At 37.6% G+C, this 18,451-nt stretch overlaps 1 long non-coding RNA gene and 2 pseudogenes across 2 annotated transcripts; 1 reads left to right on the top strand and 2 right to left on the bottom strand.

Annotated features, from left to right (window-relative positions):
* Positions 1 to 306: 306 nt before the first annotated feature.
* LOC148783103 (uncharacterized) lies at positions 307 to 2,249 on the top strand. The gene is made up of 2 exons (XR_016049135.1): positions 307 to 504; positions 859 to 2,249. It is a non-coding gene; the product is annotated as an uncharacterized LOC148783103 (long non-coding RNA).
* A 4,091-nt stretch (positions 2,250 to 6,340) lies between these two features.
* Positions 6,341 to 11,464, bottom strand: LOC110008441 (disease resistance protein At4g27190-like; annotated as a pseudogene). Its single transcript, XR_016049412.1, has 4 exons — positions 11,028 to 11,464; positions 10,025 to 10,912; positions 8,034 to 9,909; positions 6,341 to 6,613 (listed from the first exon to the last, which is right to left on the bottom strand). The product of XR_016049412.1 is annotated as a disease resistance protein At4g27190-like (transcript).
* Positions 11,465 to 15,822: 4,358 nt separating this feature from the next.
* On the bottom strand, positions 15,823 to 18,443 carry LOC110008442 (disease resistance protein RPS2-like; annotated as a pseudogene).
* Positions 18,444 to 18,451: the final 8 nt, after the last annotated feature.

Raw genomic sequence — 18,451 nt, forward strand, 5'->3', positions numbered from 1 at the left:
ATTTTTTCTCCATAGTAAAATGACGATCCATACCACCGATTCATTGATCTGGAGCAGCTTTTGCGATGCTTGATCCTAGTTACCGATCTGTTTTTAAAATCACTGGTGTTCAACATTTTTGGAAACTCGATACACTTACTACACTATGTAGTAACTTTTTTGTCTAGAGGTTTTATGTAATTAATCAGTGACAAAATTGAAATTCTAGACAGAAAGAAGATCATTTACTCAAGGATATGGTTTCTATGAGTCCATGTAGAAATAAATCACCTCTTAAAAATCTATTTTTAGATGAATTTTTCCCTTGATCTGCCTCTCTTCCTTCCATCTCTCTCTCGTCCCCAAAGCTCTCTCTCCATCTCCCCCGTTTTTGCTATGTCTCTCTCCCCCATTTTTCCTCCCATCTCTCTTTTCGCCCCCTCCCACCAAGTTCTCAGCGTGGAAACCCAATACAGAAAGTGGAAAGAAGAGGAATAGATCAACCCTAATCTCTAATCAAACTTGGTATGAACTCTATTCTCTTCAAGAAAAAAATTGGTGTTCAAAATTTATTACGTGAAGAAAATTTTGCTCCTCCTTTCTCACTCTTTCCCATTTTCCTTCCCCCTTTTTCTCCCTCATCCTCAAAAGCCCTAACAGAAAAAAAATTTTCTTTTAAAAAGAAAAATCTTACTGTTGCAGTAGGGCAAAATCTTTATCTATTTTTTTTTTTTTTTTTCATAGATACAGTAAACAAAATCCATGCATCGAGGAAAAAAATGGTATCCAAAATTTATGCCTCGAGGAAAACAAATGTCTCAAAAAACTTGTGCTATCTCAAGCAACCAATCTATAGATGATAAACTATCATGTTTGTAGGTGTCCACACTACTTTGTCCCTTCATTGCTCTGCCAACAGTGATGATGGCAAGTGGTAGACCACCACATTCCTTGACCACCGCTTCTGCATGTGGTTTTATTGCTGGCAGATCTACCACTCGAGAAGCTTTCTGAGGAAACAAGTCCCATGCTTTATCATTTTGTAAGACATCCACTTTCATATCCATATCAGTGCCCATTTGATTACATTCAACTATCTTTCCCATGCTTTATCATTTTGTAAGACATCCACTTTCATATCCATATCAGTGCCCATTTGATTACATTCAACTATCTTTCGGGTTGTTATGATGACTTTGCACTTATTTTGTGCATCTGGGGGAGGAACTCTATATCAAGCATTTCCCACACATCATCTAAAATAAGAAAAAACCTATGTTTCTTTAAAGTAGAAAACAATCTATTTGAAATCATCTCTTCATCTTCAATGTGTAATTCCAAACCCATTTGATATCATCTCTTCATTTTCAACGTGTAATTCCAAACCCAATTGCCGAGCGATTTCTTTTCGTATTCTTTGTATATTGAGATCTTTGGATACAGTGATCCAAAGTATTTTACTGAATCTCTCAATATTGGATTCATCAGTTTCTAAAAGAAGATTGTTTACATATTTCATGAGTCTTGTCCGTGAATGCCAATTGTGTCAAATTCATCATTATTTATGTCTTCAAGTACCGTTCTTACATTCTCCATGAATGTATACTGACCTGTGATGGGTGTTGAAGGCATCTCTCTGCCTAAAGGGGGTAGTGTATCCACAGCCAAACGGCTAAAATTAGCTCTATCAATGTGGGGAACAACTTCAATTCGTTTCTTTGTCGCACACCTGCCTGATTTGTAGTTGGAGAGGCAATTTGGACACAACTCTCCAAAATATCTATTGTTCTCGTTGTGGTTCGCGACTTCTTCGTCATCTTTGTTCGCAAAAACGTCGGCTCTTCTAATCCACTCACCCACTTCGCCTGTGGCCACCATTCCATTTCTCTCTGCTGCAATATCTCGATTCAAATTCCCCATTCGAGCCTTGAGTCGGCCTGCTTCACTTCTAGATCCTGAACCTTTAACCCGGATTTTACCAGATACCCAATATGTCGAATGATGGGACTGGTTACAAATTTCAAGATATCGACCAAGGAAATAACAACTATAGCCAAAGGCAGGTTGTTTTGCAAAGGAGAAACAACCAAAATGATGACTATACTGCGTAAATTAGAAGTAGCGCGATGAATGCCTCTTCATTCTGCTCAAACAGCTGAAAGAAAACCTGTTTGAAATGACAGTAAGAAAATGGTTTTAAGAACTAGAGACGTGTACAAGAAGTATAGGAGTTGAAGATTGCAATTTAATTGATAATTAATTCACAAAAATAAGGATTATTTGTATTTTATCTATATATTCATAAGGAAAGCAGGACAGTGTCAAATTAAATTAATGAACTTTTGAGAAATATTACTGGTTCTCTAGTTACTAAAAACTAAGAAGCAACCCGGTCACTTGAAAGTGGACGATCATTCTATAATATGTAAAATGAGTAGGCATCTTTTGACTATTTCTTTTAATTATTAATGTACATATCAATGTTTTTAAACTTTATTCGGGCCTCGACATTGTCCTTGTTCTGAGATGAGTAACTCAGCCCAGCAATATACAAGATCAGAGAGGACAAGTTGTGTTCTCTTATGCGGGACCACTGGGGGTGACTATTGCCAACTATGCGGAGTTCCATGTTGTGCTTCAGGGGCTCAATCTTGTTATTGATAGAAATTTGGGGCACTTATGTTTAATAGAAGGACATTCACTTAACTTTATCAAATAGTGCAAAAGAGAGCAGAAGGTTCCATGGGAGTTGAGAGCTACTATTGCAAGTTTGAGACTTGGTTAGACCTTTTTTCTTGTCCTTCTTGTACAGAGAAACCAATGGGCTGGCAGATTTGATGGCTAAAGAGGGTGGTTTTTTATCTGAGATTATTGTCTTTAATAATATAATTTCCTTTGATTAGACTTTAATAAAGATAGATAAATTCTCGTCAAAAAAAAATATACAAGACAGCAAAGGCTAAAAAACAAAAAAGTAATGAAAATTATTAAAATTAGGAAAAGGTAATTTACATAGTAGGATTCCTTATAAGTCTATAAAAAAACAGACATTTTAGTAATAACGGAAACTGTTTGGTATTTTGGTAATAACGAAAACTATAACGAATATTTATGTAATTTTCTTATAAAAAAATAAAAAACAAAAAATTGGAGCATGTTAGGAGAAAGCTTCATGAATCTTAATAAAAATTGTATAAACGATATTTCAAAATCACTTAATAAGAGTTTTTTTAACAAAATTGGGTGCTTTAATCATTTCAAACGGGGGCGAAGATGTCCCTGGAGCTTGCCTCGGCTGGCCGAGTTACTCGGCCAGAGTTCCTATTTATACTACTATAGTAATTTATATTTCTATAAAAGACACCGTCGATTGGAGGGAAGAAACCACTAAAACTTTCTATCTTTGCGCTTCCTTTCTTGGGTTTTCTAACAGAAATAGAATGCCATGTTGCCATGTTGTAGCTTAGCTCTCCTTACATATATTTCATAAAAATTGTGTAAATCTAGACTTTTTTCGTCGTGTAGAATGAGAATAATTTGTAATCTATTGTTTTCAAGATATTATTATTTTTCCAATTTCATTTGTACCAAACAACAAAATTATTATTTTTATAGATATCATATATAGAAACTGGTATGCTGACATGAATTAAAGGTGAGATCATTAGATCAGGCATCAAGGTATTTAAATCAGTTTATTGTCCTCCAACTGGTAGAAGGGTTGGAATGGTAGAGTAGGCCAAATGGCATTTTAGTCATTATATTAAGGGTGTAGGTTGTATAAGGTTTCAACTGTAAACAATCCAAGTAAGCCCTAGCTCTAAATTATACTAAAGATGTAGTTTTGGTGTCAGAAAACTTTTTGATGGCCTAAAAGAATATTTTTGTCCCTAATTGTGAAATTTAAAGCTCTAAAAAAAGGTGCAGATCATGTAGATCTATAAAATCTCGAAAATCTTAAAAATAGATGGTCCTGCACTATGAGATGCACTATTTTCAAGACTTTAAATCAATATTTTTATATCCATATATCTCGATATTAAGATGATTAATTGGAGAGTTTTCCAGCACCAACAATATGTTTTGGTGGGTCTTTGATACACCCTTTATTTCTATAGTATAGAGTTGACACCTTATATACACGGTTTCCTTTATTAAATACCCCAATGACATCTAATTATTGATATTTGGTATGCTTAGTGAGGATTGGTGCCTATAAAATAGTGAAGTATGCAACCCTGAGGCACACATGGTTGAAGCAACAAAACAAAAGATAAATAGAGTGGCCACAATTAAAAGAGAAATAGAAGTGGCAATATGCAACAAATTAACATTTTATCGTTCTTTATGCTAAATATTAGGGTTTTTGAAAAGAAAAATCTTATGAAGTGATTTTTTTAGACATAATGGATTTGGATGCTAATGTCTACGAAAAGCTATCCCTCCTTGTTGCCTTGCAATACGACATCCTCTCTAAGCTTTTTTAAGAAGGATTATCAAAAATAAGATTGCTTAATTTTGTATTAAAAAGTTACATTTATTTTTAGTCATTGGATTTGATACAACATTTGAGAAATATTAGGTATGGCTCCAATAGGTGATAAGATGAGAGAAAGTAGACTTAGGTGGGCTGATCATGTACAGTGCAGACCTAGTATGGCGGGAGATGCGAGTTGGTTCAAGGAGAAGGCTACAAAAGGATAAGGGGTAGGCCCAAAAAGACATGGTTGGAAGTAATGAAAAAAAGATATGGGCTTATGACATGAGAGTGTGGCCCTTGATAGAACATAATGACAGACTAAGATTTGTGTAGTTGGAACAAGGCTATGATGGTAATTATAATGATGACGGATGTATAGCAGTTGAGAGTTTGTCATTTCTCTTCACAAAGTTTGAGAGAAAATTATTTTGGACCTTAACCACAGTCAATGTCACACTCTCTACAGATTTCTTATCTAATGATTAAGAGTGATTATGGCCATTTTGTACTATTGAGAACCAAGATTTGCTCGTAGGGGTGGCGATAGGCTGAGTGGCTTGGCCTGGCCCTAAAAAATTAGGGCTTGGGCCACCTAAAGGGGTAGGCAACACAGCAGGGCTGGGCAGGTTTGGGCCGGGGTCAGGACCATGGCCAGGGCCAGGGATGGCCCAGTTGGAATCGACCTATCCCTTTTGATCTTTCTAAGTTTCTTTTAGTTTTCAAATTTCCGTTTTGGCAGGACCTCTTTGGCCCTTTCAGGATTGGGTCGGGCCTAGGCCAGCCCTATGGAGATTAGGCTAGGCTATGACTAGGGCTAGCTTGTTGCCAGCCGTACTTGGTCAATGGCCTCTTGTTATGGTGAACTACTTACAGTAACAAATTTAATACCTCAAAACCAACTCGCCTATCACTAGCAAATCAATTTCAAGAAATCTAAATTCCCAAGAACATTTGGTATAATACATTTTAAAAATAGAAAGATTTCAAGACAAGCAAAAATAGAAAATCTAAAATCACAATACACTACAAACCACAATTCTAACACCACAAATATGCATATTTCACCATAGGGCCAGATCTACAGGAATCTAGCAAGGGAATAATTTCATTATTATGGAAGAGTTACAAGATTGGGTAAAATATGAGGGGTTACCTCACATTCTACAAAGCACCACTAATTCCCTTTTCCACCACAATAAGAAAACCATGGAACCAACTTTCATTATGTACTATTACGGCCAATTGCTACCACCATATACAATTCGTTTGTTCATAGAGTTCTCCACTCTACATGTTTTATGGTATCAATTATCTCAGAGAAGAACAATTGTTTCATATGAGCTAGACCACATTTCTACAATATGCGATCGAGCGGTATAAAGCATCCATCTTAAAGATGGATACAAATAGATGGCCATCTAAAAACAATTGTAACTAATGGTCCAAATGTTTTCTTAATATAATTATTATTTATATACCACATGCTTTACATCGTAATGTCACTAACGTCTGAAAATCTTCTCGTGCTAGACATGGATTACCTTGAATTCAGAAAAAATTTTTAAATCTATGCCACAGGTGTATAATGGCACATCTCTCTCTCTCTCTGTGGCACCTGTGCCAGAGAATGGCTCCGGATTTCTTGTAAAGCAAATCGTCATTGTGCTTCAATTCCAAATAATGGTTCTGCATATAATGGCACCTATGCCAAAATGTTTCAATAGATACAGTTCTAGAGGTAACAACTACTGTATCACGAATAACATCAATTTCTTTAATCTATTATTTATGTGATCCTGCAATCAGAAGCATGGCCAAGAAATTCCATCAGTTTCTGGTTATACGTTTTATCACAAGGTTTCACCACTAGATTTCCATCAATATGGTCCTCAATCAATAGCATGGAAATATTATTAACTTGCCTATGAAAGACACCATGAACAACAAATTAAGAAAGAAAATTGGCAACTGTCATCATAAACATAGCTACCCTCACGAACAGCAAGTTCAGTCTGTATTAGAAAAATATAGGAAGTACAAAAGGAGCCATTTTCATATTGGATTGAGATCATATCGTGCTCTTCATTCATCCAAGGATCTGTTCGATGTCATAAAAGTATAGGCTGAGCTCCACCCACCATTGTTTTTCCGAACCTAATTCACAAAAGAAAACTGCATTTTAATGCTCATGTGCATGCTCTATAAATTCTGAAAGCAATTACATGCAAGCAGGAACTGACAATTCAACAAGAAATAACAAGCAAGCAAGCAATGGATATATTTCAACATAAGGTGATAACATGTACGAAAGCATCACTCAGCCAACCAGTTAATAACTATTCAACCAGTAGGCAATCACTAGAATTCATATTGACTCCTTACCATCAATGGTCATGTTCCACGATCTTATTAGACTGAGATGTATGGCAGATTTTGTCAGTTCTTCTATTTCTATGCCTTTGGTTGATGAGCCATGTTCCCTATCTCGCATTTTTGTAAGATAAGAAACATGTTCCATAGACTCATTTTCATCATCCATGCTTACGACATTTGGGCATGTGGGGGATGTCACACCAATTGAAATGGTGGGGTCCATCTCAATTTTTTAATTGACCCTATGTAAAAATGCAAACTACATAAATACATGTCTGCAAACACTTCTTTGAACAAAAGAGACAGATATAGAAGTAGAAATTATTTCATGCAAACACTTTTTTGAAAAATCGAATTCATGTGAATCAATGTAATAGCACCAAACATTGACATTGTGCTTCAATGAATTAGCATCGATGACATAGTCACCCCCTTTCTGGGAATTAATGTGCATCAATCACTATCACATGAATGAATTGAGTTGATGTATCCAAAATGATATCTACACAGATACAAATATCATGGTCATGGGCATTATTAAAAAAAAAGAAAAAAAAACAGAGCATTAGCATCTAAGAACTGTCTCTGTGTAGGAAAGAGGTCAGTTCTAGAAACAAACATCAAGTAATTTATGAAATTAAGAAAGATGGCAATTTCCATATTCCACCATGAATTTAAAAGTCGACATTTTTTTTTCAGAACAAATCATTTGGGTATGGGCATCAAATTAATCCAAAAAAAGGCATTCGGGCAGTCATTGTAACTGTCTATTTGATTGGTTTAAAAAAAAACATGTTAATGAGCATGAAGCATTAGGGTACTCAATATCATGGTCATGAGAATAAATTCCACAAATCAAAAAAGAAATGAAGAAAAACAGAGGCATTAACATCAAATAATTGTCTTTGTATAGGAAAGAAATCAGTTCTGTAGACAAATATCTAATAATAGCAGGTTCCATATTGTACCATGAAATTTTTGATGTCAATAACGTGATTTTAAATGTTCCCATATTTTTCAGAATAAAGCAATCGAGTATGGGCATAAAATGAATCTAGAATACAGCATTTGGGTAGCTATATTGTTGCTTGCTACGACCATATGCCATCTGATAAAGAAGCTTCTAATCTTTCCCATCTCACAACAAATAAATTTCAAAAAAACAAGTATAACACATAATATTGAGAGAAACTTCCCGTACCTAATTTTCAAGCTATTGATGAGAAAGAAAAAATATTGAGCACTGAGATGGGGAAATGGAGAGCCCATAGAGCTAATGGGAGAGGGCAGGGGGCTGGACTTGATTGCTACAAAATGTAGCTCGGAGAGGGGCTGGGCTTCCTTGCTGCGACCTCGGAGATAACGAATGCAACAATGTCTCATATTCACCATGCTTTATGCGGATGAAGGTGGATGGCCAGTCGTAGTAGCATACACCATACACTGCTCTATAATAATTTCTATTCTTTGACCAATGCGAAGAACCTTTCTCCGTACTCTAGTTCGGCCACTACTGATTCCTCTTCCTCTCCATTAGGATCCAATGGTGAGAAAATCATATGCTCTCAAACAGTGGCTGAAGAGTAGATTTGGCATGTTCATCTTCCCACTCTAATCCCTTCCACCAATCCAATGATCCCATTATCGATCCTAGATTTTTGGCTTCTTCGAGACCTGGATGGAGCTTCTTCCACTTAGGGCACCAATTCACATAGATGAAACTCATTGAAGACCAAGCAAAGCGACTCTCACATACTCTTCAATTTCGGCAATTTTCTGAAATCCAGCCAAATTAAATTGTGCAGCACATTTTTTTCTTCTACCACCCCACTTATCATCTCTTCCATCTCACTTATGCAAACACATTGTAAGTTTAGGAAACAGGGCAGCACAGCTGACAATAAGACATTCTTCAATCCATTGCATGACGTTATTACAATCATCTTTAAATTATGATGGACACTCTTTAGATCATCCCCTTCCAAATGCCACTTAGCCTTGGCAAGGAAAAGAGAAGCAATTCCTCCAAGTTGAGGACAAGATCCAGGACAAGCGACTCCAATTCCAAACATGACTCTATGAACAAAGTTTTTAAGCATGTCATGTGTGGTAGGTGATCAATATTCATCAGACCTTGGCATCGAACTAGCTCCAATTTTCTCACATGCACAAAAATTTCTTTGTACTCGGCTTTGTTTATAATCCGTGCTTCACTACATATAGAAATGCCCACTAATTACAAGCGTGTCATGCACTCCAATTCCTCCCAATTGGCAGCCCAGCTGCCTTCCCCTCTTTTCACTTTCCGATCCTGGTATCTGGTATCATCACTCCTGTGTTCTTCATCTCCTTCCAATTTCCACTCCTTGAATCCACACTCAAAAATATTGACCTCCTCCAAGCAAGTCAACCTCGATATCATCCCATGCTCAAATATTTTTAGTTGTTGAGTACCTTCCAAATCTAGATAATTTAAGTTCACCAATTCTTCTAATCCTTGAGGCAATCTTTCGATTTTAGTTTCCCGTAGGTTCAATGACTGGAGATGTTTGAGCTCTTGTAGAAGAGGAATGTCTACTAAGCGATAACAATCACTGAGAAGGAGGCAACGGAGGTTCCTCAAGTTTGACAAGGATGGGGGCAGTGACTGTATTACAGTTCCTCTGAGATCCAGAACCTTAAGGGTCACCAATTCTTCTAATCCTTGAGGCAATCTTTCCATATTAGTTTTCCGTAGGTTCAATGCCTGGAGATGTTTGAGCTCTTGCAGAGGAGGAATGTCTACTAAGCTATAACAATCATTGAGAAGGAGGCAACGGAGGTTCCTCAAGTTTGACAAGGATGGGGGCCGTTACTGTATTTGAGTCCCACTGAGATTCAGAACCTTAAGGGTCCCCATAAATTCAAAAAAGCCACTTGAAATGGAGCTCAAGGTGATGTTATCTTGAAGCAGCAATGTCGTGATTCTTGGACATACTGGCTGATTTGGAAGCCTTTCGATTCTATTCCTTGCTAGTGATACCCATTCAGCAGCTTCCCACATTGCAGTTTGCGTGTTTCCATTAGTCCCAAACCAGCTTCAACTACAAACTTCCCAGTTGAGGAACCAATCCATACCGCTAAGTCACAGATCACATCGTGAAGCTTCACTCTTCTTTCACTTGTGGGACACCTCTGTAACATGCATGACCCTATAAGCTTTTTATATGATGGCCTTTGTTTCTTGCATCCGCGAGACTTAAACTTCCAGCTATGAGCCCTTCCCATATCCAATACTCAACCAAGTCGTCAGTCTAGAAATTCATGGTCTTCTGGGAACAATGAACAATACAAGAAGCATTCTTTGATGTTTTCAACCTTCAACGCTTCATAACTAAATTTCAGAGGCAAATAGACTTTGGATTCCATTCCTTCTATCTCTGTAGATGCCTCACGCAAGGCTTGTAGAGCATTCTTCCACACGGCGATGCTTCTTTGCCGCCTCATTGCACTGCCAACTGTTGTGATGGCAAGTGGCAGACCACCACATTCCTTGACAACCGCTTCGGCATGTGGTTTTATTGCTGGCAGATCTACCACTCGAGTAGCTTTCTCACAAAACAATCCCCATGCTTCAGAATTTTGTAAGATATCCACTTTTATATTTGTATCAGTGCCCATCTGATTGCATACATCTATCTTTCGGGTTGTTATTATGACTTTGCACTTGTTTTGTGCATCTGGGCGAGGAACTCTTATGTTATCTATATCAAGCATTGCCCACACATCGTCTAAAATGAGCAAAAATCGTTGTTTCTTTACAGTAGAAAACAATCTATCTACCATCATCTCTTCATCTTCGACGTCTAATTTCAAACCCAATTGTCTACCAATTTCCTTTCGTATTCTTTTTATATTGAGATCTTTCGATACAGTGATCCAAAGTATCTTACTGAATCTTTCATTAATGAATTCATCAAGTTTTAAAAGAAGATTGTTTACATATGTCATTAGTGTTGTCTTTCCCACTCCTCCCATACCGAGAATTCCAATTGTGCCAAATGCATCATTATTTAAGCAATCACGTACCTTTTTTACGTTCTATTTGAATGTATACAGATCTGTGATGGGTGTTAAAGGCATCTCTCTGCCTAAAGGTGGTGGTGGGTTCACAACGACATGGCTAAAATTCGCTGTATTAATGTGGGCAATAACTACCTTTCGTTTCTTTGTCGTACGCCTGCCCGATTTGTAGTTGGAGAGGCAATTTGGACACCCCCTCCAAAGCATCTATTGTTCTCGCTCTAGTTCGCAATAACTTCATCAGTTTTGTTCGTGCTCTTCTAATCCACCCCCCTACTTGGCTTGTGGGCACCATTCCATTTCTATCTGCATCTGTAATCTCTCGATTCAAATCCTCCGTTCGAGCCTTGAGTCGCCCTACGTCGACTTCAAGATCCTGAACCTTTTTCCTGGATTTTACAAGATACCCAATATGGTGAGTGATGGGGCTGCTTACAAATTTCAAGAAGGCCACCAAAGAAATAGGAAGAGTAGCCAAAGACATGGTTGTTGTGCAAAGGAGAAACAACGACTGCAATGTGTAGAGGGACGAATGCCTCGTCCTTCTGCTCAAGCCGCTCAAACAAAATCGGTAGGAAACTAGAGACGTGTACAACAAGTATAGGAGTAGAAGATTGCAATTTAATTCACAAAAATAAGATTTATTTGTATTTTATCTATATATTCTATAAAGAAAGCAGGACAATTGATAAATTAAATTAATGATTGAGAAATATTACTGGCTTTCTGGTTACTAAAAAACGAAATTTTACCCAAAAAAAAACTCTAAATAACACACTTTCCATACAACTTACCCCCAACCTAACTTTTTATCTCACTTTTTACCCAAAACAAACTTTCTATGCAAATACCTTTCTAGCAAATACCTTCGAAGGGAAAAAATTAATTTTTTTTTAAACAGGAATGCCCTTCTTGTACAAAAAAAATCAGTTTTTTTTAATAGGATTGCACATTGCTGTGTAGCACATTGCTGGAGTGCATCATTACATTGCCGTAGCGCACAAGTGCCAGACCGCCCTAAGGCAACTACCGGATTGAAACTGAGTACTGCCAGACCGCTCTTTACATAGTGCTGGAGCCTTGGAGTCCAGTAACATCTACGGTCGGACCGCCCTTTACAACTGTTGGACCGCACTTTGCAATTGCCAGACCACACTATACACAGTGTATGAGCCCTACCGCTGGACCACACTTTACACAGTGCTGGAACCATACTATCAGACCGCATTTACATAGTGCGGGAGCCCCTATTTTGGTGGGATATAGGATAGAGAGGTGTGGGTAGGGTTAGGCATTTATTTATTTATTTTTTAGTTGGGGGTATTTGCATAGAAAGTATATTTTGGAGAAAAAAGTGAGAGAAAAAGTTAAATTGGGGGTAAATTACATAAAAAGTGTAGTCTTGGGTTTTTTTTTTTTTTTTTTACAATTTTCCCTACTAAAAACTAAGACGCAACTTATATTGTGAATGAAGACAAATCACTTCCACTTACCCCCACCTACTCCTACTTTTGGCGAATATAAAAATAGGTAAATGCTTTTATATGGATCGCATTTACCCTGACCTACTCCCACTTTGGTGTTGGAAATGTAGCCTATCAAGCCTTTTTTCTCTCGAAAATTTATTTTTTCAATAATGGTACAAAAGCCATATTGAAGTAAATGTGACATCCCATGTGGTTAACATAAGGCAATGCCATTTATATGGATCCATTTTTTAGCTTTAATAGGATGTATCAATGGAAGGAAAAAAACAATGTCACTGGAGGGAAAACCCAGTGGTATATTTAGATTTCTTGTAAAAATTTGATTTTTATATTATAGATATACAAAGTTTATTTAATTTTTAAATTTCTGTTACCAAATTGTGGGAATGCTTGGATGACATCCTATTATATGAGTCATTAATAGATTAATGACAGGTTTAGTTCATTACATATGATTAATAGTTTGGTGACAACTTGTTAATCTTATTTAGCTGCACTTAAGGGAATTAATGCAGGAGTTACACTTAGATCTCAACTCCTATAGACTGTGAATGTGAGAGTTGCAAAATAAATGTATTCTCTATAAAAGGAGGTTAACCCCTCTAGAAAAGACAGATAAAATGCTAGAAAAATAGAGATGGTAGGTAAAAAAGATTCATTAATAAGACTCTCAAAGTAGCCTGTCACCGGATGGCGTGGTTTATAGGTTTTGACGTGAAACCTTAAGTCCTTTATGTTATTTAAAGACATATCCGAGTAAGTTGTTTATCGATTTTATTTATTTATTAATTAATTTTATTTATTGAAAATAACAATGATATCAGAGTCAGGTTATGAGATAGGAGGGCTCAGATTTTTCTGACACTTGCTTACTTATTCTCGCAATTGGGGATGTAATCCGGATTCCTATTTCAATTATTTTATGGCTTCATGGAGCTGGACTCCAGACCTAATCCGCGTTCTCTATGTCGAATACCGGAGCAGAAAGAAAAAGGAAAGTTAATTTGAAGAACCATCTCTCAGTTGTTCGAAGTTTTCGATAGGTTATTGGGTCATAGGTCGAAAGCCATTGGCACGGCCTTCAATTGCACTTTTCTGCCATTCGGTACTGTTATCCTGCGCAAGCTAATTTCTCTCTAAACCATCACAATCTCTTGGGCTCGAGAGCACTTCCAAGCTACAACCCCCATTTAATTTCTCTCTCTAAACCCATCACAATCTCTTGGGCTCGAGAGCACTTCCAAGCTACGACCCTCATTTAATTTCTCTCTCTAAACCCATCATAATCTTTTGAGCTCGAGAGCACTTCTTAATTACGAACCTCATTTAATATCTCTCTTTAAACCCATCACATTCTCTTGGGCTCGAGAGCACTTCCTTTATACATAAGGCTTGGTTGTCCAGAACTGGAGTAGTTTGGTGAAGGATATTTGGATCCACTTTCTTTTTTAATTGATTGATATTTTCTTAAAAAAATAAATAAATTACAAGACACTCTTACTTTTGGCGTTAACCTACTTTTCTGGGGTGCTTGATGTGGTGATTCTAAGCTATAGTCATCAGCATCGCACTAGATTGGACAATACAATGGTTTACCCATTTCAAACTCGGTGAAAAGACATTTTTTTTTTTTTGAAACCTTCCTCATTGCTGATATTTGAGACTAAAAGGTTAAAGTTAAACCAATTCGGATTCGAACGATATTTTTTGGCCTTTGAGAGTTCATCTATGTGGAAGGTGCCATGATTTTTGTAGTCACATATTACATTTTTTTTGGTAAGTTTGAATATGAAAAGAATTTGATAGATTTCAATCACAAACATTTTATAATAAGCTCTTTATTGCCTTAATTTTTATAATAAGTTTTTTATTGCCTTAAATTAGAAATTTGTTCACATTTCTATTTTATCTAAATAACATGAAATCAATGCACTTTGAATATGAAAAGTATTTGAAAGGTTTGGATTACAAAGATTTTATGGTAAATTTTTTATTACCTTAAATTAGAAATTTGTTCACATTTTATTTTATCTTAATAACATGAAACCAATGTAAAGAAGTATATTGTACTATTTCAAAAAGTAATTCTCTCTCTCTCCAAAATTTAAGGTTCTCTCTCTACCTAAGGATAATAAGTCTACTTTTTCAATAAACACATAGCTTATCATTTACACCATAGGCCATAAACCACATGAACACCGTCATCCCCTTGTTTGTGGAGGGAAAAGAAAAGAATTGATTAAGTTCTAGGAACAAACACTTTTTTATTTTTATTTTTTTGGGTGGTTTAATGGAACAAAAAGACATTCACCCATAATAAAAATGAAAATAAAAATAAAAATCAAGACAGCACTTGTGGTATCCCACCACTGTAACTTCGCTAAAAATTCTGCTTGAAAAACGTAAAAGAGAGAGCCTGCATATTCTTGAAAGGGCTGCACCAATATTTATGTCATGCATGTTGGTAGAACACCGAAATCTTTCTATTAGTTGCATCATTGAATTATTACTCATAATATTCTTTTTAAAGGAGAGGTTATATGGTGGTCCTACAGGATCAACTTGTATACTTGGTTCCAACGGTTGGGGAGGGGGTGAGCATGACCTAATGCGCCAATGAGTACGCACGTATGACGCACACACAGAGACTTGTGGAAGGAAGCTGCAACACAATTAGGGGAGAAGGGGAACACAATTTGGGGAAAATCCTCTCTCTCCCCTAACTATTCAATAAGTCCCTCCCGTTCATGTAATATGGGCCAGCTACTTATGTATAACACATGCATGTTAGAAGTAAATTCTTCTAACAAGCATCCTATATTGGTTGGTATTTTATCAATGAAAAGGAGTCATTCTTGTGCTTAACAAGACAATCAATAGAATGTTGTGTCTCCCCTAATTTTTGAAACCTAATTCTCCTAAAATTTCTAATAGAGGCACTAAAAAACTACGTCTTGGCCCACAAAATGTGGCCTGACGGCTGGGCCTGGGTTAGGGCAAGACAAACCCGGTTCAGTTTGGCCTGTCCCGGCCTTTTTTTTTTTTTTTTTTTTCCCCTTTTTGCATTGTTTTCTTTTAATTTTACCCGGAGAGGCACAGCCTGGTTTGATAGGGCCAAGACCTGGCCTGGGCTAGCCCTCAAGGGAATAGGGCTGGGTTAGGGCCAAGGCTAGGCAGGCCCAGGCGTGGGCCTTGCTAGCCTTACTCTCATTTTGCCATTTCCTTTCCAAAAATGAGCCATGAATCAAAAGAGTCATTCTCCAAGTAAGATTGAATAGCTAAATCTAAGTGATGATGATAACAATGAGTTAGGCATGATTTCTTATCAATGCAAAACTAAGCTTACAGAAAAGTACATAAAGAGAACCACATTGGGGTTCCAAGCAAAAATTATAGCTTAGAGCTTCAAGGAAAACATTCAAATACAAGAGAAATCAACACATTACAAGAAAAGAGAGGGGCTTGGAACAAGAGCAAATTTCAAAGGGGTAAAAAAAAGTTGGATTCACTGATAGAAGTTGCTCCATCCCTTTGGACTGGCCTCACTACCCTGCTTACACTTACCATGGCTCAAAAAGAGATTGAAGAATGTACTTTGCTATAAAGTCTTGGTCGTTGTCTTCCCACTCCAATTCTAGCTCTCCTTGAATGATGCTCAGATTCTTTGCATCCACAAGACCTCGAGGGAGCTTCTTCAAATTCAAACAATTGTCTAATGTGATGGAAACCAATGAGGCCCAAACCAGTTCACTTCTACAAATGGTCCTCAATTCTGGCAGATTAGAGAGTTCCAGACTCCTTAATTTTGAGAGTGTGTTGTTTTCGTCTCCTATTTTCTCTTCTGTACCTTGGTGTTGGCCTATGTCTAACTCACCGCTGATAATCTCTTCCATACCTGCGCATTCCCATATGCCTATGAATTCGAGGTTTTGGAGACATGGCAACAAAACTGATGAAATAACACTCTTCAGTCCACTGCAGTTAAACATTTTGATTTGTCTGAGACCGAGATAAAGGCCCCTATCATGTTGAGGAACATAATCTCTCGTCCAGATGCTGCTTAGCCTCGGCAATGACATGAGACCTAACACCTCCAAACTTGGTACAACATTCACACTGAGCGACTCCAATTCTCGACAAGACATGAGTGTTAGAGAATTTAAATTGGTCATATAAGATAGGTGGTATTCTAAATTAGTCAAACCATTGCAATGGATAAGTACTAATTTTCTTGAACTCCGAAATATTTTCAGAGCATTGGGTTTGTCGAGAATTCGGGAATTATTGATGGATACACCAAGTGTGTTTAAGTTCCTCGAGCGTTCCAACTCCTCCCAGGATGCATTCTCACTGCCTTCCTCCCCTTCCACTTTCCAATACCAGTATCCACTCTTGTACAAGTCAATCTCCTCTAAACAAGTTAGCCTCGATATCACTCCACCCTCAACTATTTGAAGATAGCGAGTGCCACTCAGGTCTAGATGCTTTAGATTTTCCAATTCTTCTAACCTTTGTGGCAATCTTTTGATTGCGGTGTCGCTTAACTTTAACACTTGGAGTTGCCTGAGCTGCCCTAGGGGAGGGATGTCAACTAGCCCCTCACACTATGTTAAAAGAAGGCAACGAAGGTTCTTCAAATTTGATAAAGACAGGCAATGAGCGTATGCTAGTCAAACTGAGATCCACCACCTTGAGGGCTACCATACATTCAAAGAAGCCATCTGGAATGTTCACCAATGTTTTGTTTTGCTGCAGTATCAGTGTTGGGTCGTGTGAACATTCTAGCCGATTTGGAAGTCTCTCTATTTCATTCAGAAATAGTGATATCCTTTCTGCATCTTTCCACTCTCTCCCCTTGCGTGCTTCTTTTAGACCCAAACCAGCTTCCACGACAAACTTTCCGACCTCTCCCGAGGAAGAACTGATCCATATTGCCAAATCCCGGATCACATCATGAAGCATCACCAAAGTATCATCTCCAGGAACCCTTTCTACCATGCAAGAGTCTATCAGGCTTTCAATAAGAGCATGGCCTTTGTTTCTTGCATCCTCTATGCTGTCCACTCCACCTATGAACCCTTCCCATATCCAGTACTCTACCAACTGCTCCTTCGAAATTGTGTAGTCCTAGGGGAATAAGGAACAATATAAGAAGCATTGCTTCATGCTTTGGCTCTCCAACCGCTCATAGCTGTATCTCAATGATCGAAAGACTTGGGGTTCCATACCTTTTATTTCTGTTGATGCCCTGCGCAAGGCTCTCAGAGCATTCTTCCAGACGGGAATGCTGCTCTTCCCTTTCATTGCAGAAGCGACGGTGATGATTGCAAGTGGCAGACCACCACATTCTTCAATTACCTCCAATGCAAGGGGTTCTATTGTTGGGAAATCTACCACTTCTCCTACTATCTTATGAAACAAGTTCCAAGAATCCTCCACATCTAAGACATCGACTTTCTTAGTTTTATCAGTGTCCATCTCATTACAAACATCTAGAAAACGGGTTGTTATTATTACCTTGCATCTGTTATGTGGATCTGGTTGGGGAACTCCTATAATTTTCAAATCCAACTTCTCCCACAAATCATCTAAGATGAGCATAAATCTTTGTCTCTTTAAAATTGAAAACAACTTCTCTCCTGTCCTATTTTCTTCTTCAGCGGTTAATGATAAACCCAATTATTGAGCCATTTCCTTTTGTATTCTTGATATATTGAGTTCTTTTGATATTGTGATCCACAATATTTTAGTGAATTATTGAGTTTCTAAAAGATGATTGTTAACATGATGCATGAGCGGTGTCTTACCAACTCCACCCATACCAAAAATGCCAATCACACACAATTCATCATTGTTTATGAAATTTAAGATCTCATTTACATTCTTTTCAAGGGATGTCTGACCTGTGAATGGTGCTGTAGGCATCTCTCGCCCCAATTGTGGTGGTGCATCCATGGTCCAATGAACTGAATTCGCTCCATCAGTGTCAGCTGTGACTTTTGGAAGTTGCTTTGCTGCATTCTTTCCCAGCTTGTAGTTGGAGGGGCAATTTGCACAAACCCCCCCCCAC

This window comes from Amborella trichopoda, chromosome 2, assembly GCF_054954075.1.
Source record: "Amborella trichopoda isolate Santa Cruz 75 chromosome 2, AtrichopodaSantaCruz75HAP2 v2.0, whole genome shotgun sequence".
Lineage (NCBI taxonomy): Eukaryota > Viridiplantae > Streptophyta > Magnoliopsida > Amborellales > Amborellaceae > Amborella > Amborella trichopoda.